Consider the following 7,330-nt stretch of genomic DNA (forward strand, 5'->3'; position numbering starts at 1 on the left):
AAAATTGGCAGTGGTTTAACACAGTTATGCCAGGATATACGTAGTGAAAGGTACGGTACATCCCTGGTTACGTCTAGTTGCTTTGCTTATCGTCATGGTGTCACAAAATTCGGCGCATTTTTGAAACAAAAAGAAACAAACAGCGCAGCGCGGACGCATCTCGCCAGCGAGAGTCGTAAGACGGGTGAGAAGGAAACCCCGGTGAGCGACTAGCCTTGATTTGCGTGGCTGACCCCTCCACCACCGCTCGCCGACACGGCGTGCAGGGAGGGAATGAGTCAGCCATGCCGTCAATTTTTCTAGAATCTCGGAGTCGTTTCTACACGATGTTGACGGAGAGGGCGTGCCTTGCGTGCGCTAAGACATGTCCCCCTCTTCTTCACTCGCACGTCGGCGGTGGCGCCACGCCAGAAATTACGAGAAGCTCCTCGAGGCGAGTCCCGATTTTTGACCAATGAGGACGCGCGGCCGGCGCGAGAAGGAAAAGGAGACTGCACGGCCGATATCGTGTGTATGTGCGCGCCTACTTTAGCGCGTAGTACAAACAGAAGGGCGTTGACCGCTGTCAGTTTTAAGCTTCATCGAAGCGCGCCCGCTCGACTCCCGGGAGAACACCACTCCCCAGCCACGGACCAACGAGGCAGCGTGCGCCAGTCTGCGGGACTGCATCGTCGTGGACCTGTGGTCGTCGGACTGTCGCAGTTTCCGGTGAGCAAACTGTGTTTTGTTTGTTTGCCTCTCTTTGTCTTAATGCACTTTAGGCGCAGTATTTCCTTACTGTATTCTCTCTCGAGCGTAACTTTGCACGAGTTGCACTGCTTTGTTAATCCCTTCGTATGTGTTTGTACTAGTGATTGTGAAATCCTCTGTATCGTCTCATTGCTGTATAAACTTTGTTTTGTTTGTGAACCTTCTGCTCCAACCCATTCTCTGGCTTGCGACCGGCGAAAGCTGGTCACCAAACGACCAAAAACCTCTTGTCACTTGGTAGCTGGTCTCCGCTGAGCTTGCCACGCTGAGTCGAGGGCATCTCCTTTGAGTCCGGCACCGCAACCCCCACACGCTCTAAGGGTGTCTGGGAACGTCACGCAAAAAGTGCGCCGAGGTTGGGTGACACATGGCTACGTGTTAGACATTAAAGGTGCACTGAAGAGGAATCTGAACTCGTCTTTTTGCCGCGGGAACTCGATCTACACGTTCTGAGCATTCTTAGAAACTTCGATTTATGGCCCTGTGTAGCCGATTTCCCTAATTAAATTGACTTAACGTCCGGCTCCCGCCTTTTTTTTCGAATTCTCCCCCGTACGGTGGGCGGAGTCGACCAACGCGTGGAGTGCCTTTCAGCCAGCTCCATGGAGGCTTTGCTTTCGCTTTATTTTGATTTTTAGGTTTCCGTGTATAAGTAGTTTCATTCGCAGCTAATATAGCCGCAAAATAAGCCTGCAGAAATAAAGATACGCGCGCACTATTTGCTTCTACGGACTACTACGCATTACTCCGCCGATGGCAGAGCGGCAAGCCGCCACGGGACTGGGTGAAAGGCACTCCACGCGTTGGTCGACTCCGCGCACCAAACGGGGGAGAATTAAAAAAGAAAGCGCCAGCGGGACGTAATTTGGTTTAATTAGGTAAATCGGCCACACAGGGCAATAAATCGAAGTTTCTAAGAATGCTCGAAACGTGCATATCGAGTTCCGGCGGCGAAAAGACGAGTTCAGATTCCTCTTCACTGCACCTTTAAAGACGAGACATTTGGTGAAGACGGCACGTGTTATTCAACTTTATTGGCTACCAGAAAGACGGCCTGGTGATCCGTAAATAACATGCGGCCGTTTGGTCGGAGGTAAGCGGCGTCGGCAGCTGTGACGACAATCGGCGGCTCCTCTCAGTCGGAGGCGAGCGGCGCGGCGCACCAGCTGCGCGGCTTTGTCGTCACTCGGCTCCTCGCGCATGAGCACAACTGGCGCCAAAGGCCCACAGCGAAACAGCGAGACTGCGGGTAACGTAGATCTCTCTACAAAAATTTTCATTTTCCCTCGTGTATTTTATTTGGTATATCATTTCGGTAACCCTTACTGTTATCGAGATTACTGTTGGACAAAGTGCAGGAACCATCTAAGTACAACTCGGTGCGCCTTTGCGTTTTCTTTACCATGCTTCATCACGTACTTGAAGCAGGGACGACCCGTAAGAAACGATCGCCACCATCATTACCTAAGACTACGTGTTAAAAGAATTAAAAGATTAATTTTGAAGCTTTATTCAATAAGAATGCACTTATTAATGAATGAAAACGAAACAAGCACGTAATTACTTGCATGAACCCGCATCTCGTAGACGACGTTTACTACTCGGGCTATCTTATTTGCTTCCAAACTGGTCGATTCGGAGCATAGGTGGATACCCTGACTTCGATTACAAAAAATAAAGTTGGGATTGAAATATACTTGCTGGGCCACCCGGCGAAGGCTCTCAGTATCCAACATGCGATTAAGGTTTTCGGCACAGTGTATCGCAAATCGCTCAGCGGTGCCGCGGCAGCGATGGATTTGCGCTCAACTCGAAGAGGAGTGTCGAGATGTGATACATCACAGAATGAAAGAAAATCATAGATCGAGCCGCATTCTTTCCACTCTACTAGGATTCGTCAGGCAACGTAAGCGTCCTCAGCGTCACCTATATCGCTCGTTAACAACACTAGTGTATCGAAGAACGAGGCAACACGAGATCGGCGACGTGACAGTACGGCCGGGATCAGTGCCAATTGGTATAATGGACCTTATCTCGAAATGTGTCCCGCGTGAAACCTACGCGCTGTGGCAGTAGTAGGAACTGTCGTACTTTGAGAAGTTTCGAAGGCGGCACTAAGGAAAAGGTTTCTGCGCTGGAATTAATTGCACCATTTTCTCCCTTTCTTCTTTTGCGTTTCTGATGGGGTGAAAGCTTTTTGTTGGCCGTTATCTGTATGTTTTGTCCCAAATACGGTCCGTCAAAAAACATTATCTCATTTTCCTGCTAATTTGTAAAACTCCCAGAAAGCCAGGAAGGATGTATTTTCCTTTTAGGCGCAGTTTTGGGCCGAAAATCCTCTGAAGGGAACATCACTGCTAGTGTTGTGTCGTTTTTTTTTTAGTCCTTCCGTCTCATGAACAAGCACGAACTCGCCAAATAGCCCTTATCAGAGTTGCCTTTGGCGCGAGAAAGCTCAATGCGACCGGTTTAATGCCTGGAGAAAGTAATTGCGAGTGGCATGCGGTACACTGAAAGAATTGGCAAATAAAAAACCACGTAAACTACCGATAATTAAAAATAAGCGGCGGGAATTTATTCGACTTTATCGAGTTCGTCACATCTTGTGACTTTATGTTTGCCCTCTTTCTCGCAAGCGTTCTCATGCAAGAGTGGCGAATTTAACATAAAACTCTCTTCTGAGCAACATAGTCCTAGGTAAAAAGAAAACCTTTCATCATTAGGCCTCCAAAAGATACCTCACCTGTTGACTGCTACTTTCGGACGAGCCCAAAAGACCGGATTGGACAATGTTCCGTTCCTCCCTCCATTTCACTTCTCCGCTCCCCCCAATGCGTTATGCACAAAACAAAGCCGTTTACCTGGAGAACATCTGCAGCTACGCAAGAATTTTCGGTGGCGTGAAGCACATCGATATCGGATTCTAGAGTGTCCTTCACATTCATTGGCAGTCTTTGAATTCGAGCCTGAAATAATGCATTTTTTTTTATAGAAAATGCCGCAGTGGTGGCTGAGTAGCGCTCGGCTGCTAACCCGAAAGACGCGTGTTGATCCCGGTCGCGGCGGTCGAATTTCGATGGAGACGAAATTCTATTGTCCCGTGTGCTGCGCGATGTCAGTGCACGCTAAAGAACGCCAGGTGGTCGAAATTTCCGGAGCCCTGCACTGCGGCGTCCCTCAGGGATGGTACAGCCCATAAACCAAACATTAAAGAAAATTTTTCATGCACGATTCATGTCGGTCTTACCAAACAGGGCTGCCAGTATTTTTCTGTCATTCATTTGACTGTATGTCAGGTTGTTGAGGCTGCTCATAGAGAAAAGAATTCGACTGTCCCGCTGCACGCGCTTTCCCATACCTCACCTAATCTATGGCTTTTCTCGGCGCTAAGGATGTACACTGTCAGCCACATAAAACGCCCCGTGGTAACGAGATCTCCAGTTCTAAGCCCGCTTTGCTTGCAGTCTGCTTCGGCCAGCTGGAGCATACGACAGTTCTTGCTCACAACATGAAACGCGGAGAGCGGATACCATAAATACCGCAGGCAGTGCTCGATACAACGATCCCTGGATATCCATTAATGTGGTTGTCACATTTACGCACATTACTCGTCCAGGCTACCTTTACTCAAAGTCAGTGCACTTCTGTTTCGTTGTAGTTTTCTATAGATTTTTTGTGCAAAAAACATCCCGGTCTTTCGCTAGCCGCGTCGAACGCATGAGCTTAGCGCGAAGGTTTTACGGGAGATGCTATGACGGGCGCGGGGTAAAAACTATTTTTGCTGCTGGCACGCACGCACGCACGCACGCAAGTCGCAATTATAGCCACATCAGCACCTTTACAAGAAAAAAAAAGAAGCCCTAAAAACTCGGAATCGAAGAAATTGAAAAGAGCTGCGAAAACACGAAATACCACAGTGTCGCGCTCGTAGACACCCGTAGCTCAACCTGTACTTTCCGCTCTCGATGTTGGTCTGAGCGTACAAAATAGAAAACAAACGCCCACCAGCGCGTAAGAAAATTAGTCTGGTGAGGCGCAAGCAGCGCCGACTCCGTCAAGAAGTTTTGATTCACAAAAGCACCGACCATATACATAAAACGAAATTGACCGATTACGAAAAGCAGAAGGAGTCTGAAAATTTTCGCGAAGCTCAGAATCGCACTCTCTCTGGCGGGCAAGAACACCAATCTGACAACACATTCCGAAACGGAGCAAACTGTTTTTGTTCTCGCCTAAAATCATACTAAAGCCTTCGCCTTTGTGCGCTGCAGATCGAACCAAATCGCTTGTCTTTCAAAGAGCAGAAAAAAAGGTTGCGAGGATGGCAGGAAATTCATAAACATCCGAAGATTGTAGATGTACACAGAGCCAAGTTCGTATGCATTCTTGTAAGGATGAGTAACATGTTGATTTAGGATGAGTGTCTTATTATGCCCAACGGGGTGTGGCAAAATGCGACAGTTTGAAATTTTTAATTGCCTTCAATTTTACTGCGTTCCTCTTCATTCGGCCATTTCATTCTTAGTGAGCGTGATGCCAGGATGGCAGGGAATTATTCGGCAGCATTTAGTTTTTATATCTGTGAATAAAAAATTAATGGCAACGTTTTTCATACTTGAGCAGAATTCCAGCATTTATCACGGCTAAATGTGCGGTCGCTGGCCAACGTAAACCAACAAAAAATTACCTGGGTGGCTCTAAAAGTCAGGTAAATATCTATAACGGCAATGCTATGTCACGGAACCGTCACCTTTTCTGGGTAATTTCTACCATGCACACTCGCAAAGTTGACACATTTTGCGCAAAGACAGCAACGTAAGAAATTGCTCGATCAAGAGCGCTTCAAGCGACAATGTGGGAGCAGCAGTCAATTTAGCTACTCGACACCTAATTGTTCCATTGCGCTACCTGGTTTGTGTTTTGTAAGTGCTTCCAATGCGGTTCGAATGAGTCGATAAAGTCAAGAAATAAATAGATAGCTCCACAATTCACCCGATGATAGGTCATAAATAGCAGATATTGCGCGACAGAGTTAAGCCCTCGTTGAGCGGAAAAATCGGAGTATTTTTGGCGTGTCCAGAAAATCAGGATTAGTCGAGAGGTTAGTGACGTCCCACGTTGAGCCGTAGAATAAAAATAATTGAAACCTGAGGGAAATTACGATTACAATGTTTTAGCCTGACTCAAGTGTCATTATTACGTGTTAGTACGCAAATGATCTTCGCTGAAAAGAAAACTGGGGTAATTGGCTGTGAATAGAACCCATGATCTTTGTGTTGCGAGTAAGACACGCTACTCCGAGGGTATGTAGGCACGTTCGCTCCACTTGATTAAATCGAGACCTTGTGCATCTTGTGATGTCTCACGTAGTCCAGCAGGCTTACTGAGAGAGAGAGAGAGAGACTCTTTAATGAAGAGCAGAGAATTTAGCCGGCGTTTAAAAATCGCTGGCATGCTACTCTGCGTAGGGAGGGGAATTTTGGAGATAAAGACAGAAGGAGAGCAGAGTGGAAGAGGTAAAAAAAAACGAAGATAAAATGCGGCCATGAAATGGGTACTAAGGATGCAATGGCGAGTATTGATGTAACCTATGGAGTGATGGAGTGCATAGTCCGTCAAATGGGCTGACGAAGTTCACTGCATGAAGAATGCATGAAGGTGACGTGCAAGTGAATTTAAAGCTTATCGAGATGTCCAATGTCTTTTAAATATGTGAATAGAAAAGTCATTGCAAGTCTCTGTTGCCTAAGACAGGCTAAGGGACCTAAAACTTTGTCCATTGTAAGGGGCACTGAGCAGAGCTTCTGCATGCAATGTTCATAGTACGCACGCTCGTTAGCATATGCAGGGCACTCAAGCAAGATATGCTCCACAGTTTCTATCGCGGCACAGTTGTCACAGTGCGGACTGTCCATTTGTCTAAAACGGTATCGTAAGCCGTTTGTATATGCAGTATTAAGACGGAGTCGATGATAAAGTGTTTCCAGATGTCGAGGAATTCTGGGTGAGAGCCTTGATCTAAGATGTGGGTCGATTGAGTGAAGAAATTGGTATTGATATGTCGGCAAACTCCAAAGTCGATACATTTCTTCGGAAGCAAAACTTTTGGCCACCTGGGACGCATCAGATTTCGTAAAAAAAATTCTAATGTATCTCCGATGTTGATGGCCCTTACGGGCCGCTTCATCTGCTTTTTCATTAGCCTGAATGCCACAGTGAGCAGGTACCCACTGAAATGTTATGCAGTGGCCTGCGGCAATAGCTAAATGATGTAGATATCCGATGTCCAGGGAAACTGGCTGGTGATTCGTTTTCTTCAGCAGGTTGGCCAGGATCTGGAGAGATGCTTTCGAATCGGTGAAGATAACCCAACGGTCGGCGGTTCGGTCGCAGGCTTACTGATGTGTGCTAATAGGGGTGGATAGCTGGGCAAGTTGGTAATAATAGCCAATTTTGTGTGGTACAGCGGGAAACTGACGAAAGAAAAAAGTGGAAGACGACACACACGAGCGCAGACTTGTAACTAGTGTTTTATAAAGAGGAACAGAGATTTTGTCTATCGAAGTCATGTGACATTAAA

The sequence above is a fragment of the Amblyomma mixtum genome, chromosome 5 (assembly GCF_055824585.1).
Source record: "Amblyomma mixtum isolate Tamu chromosome 5, ASM5582458v1, whole genome shotgun sequence".
Lineage (NCBI taxonomy): Eukaryota > Metazoa > Arthropoda > Arachnida > Ixodida > Ixodidae > Amblyomma > Amblyomma mixtum.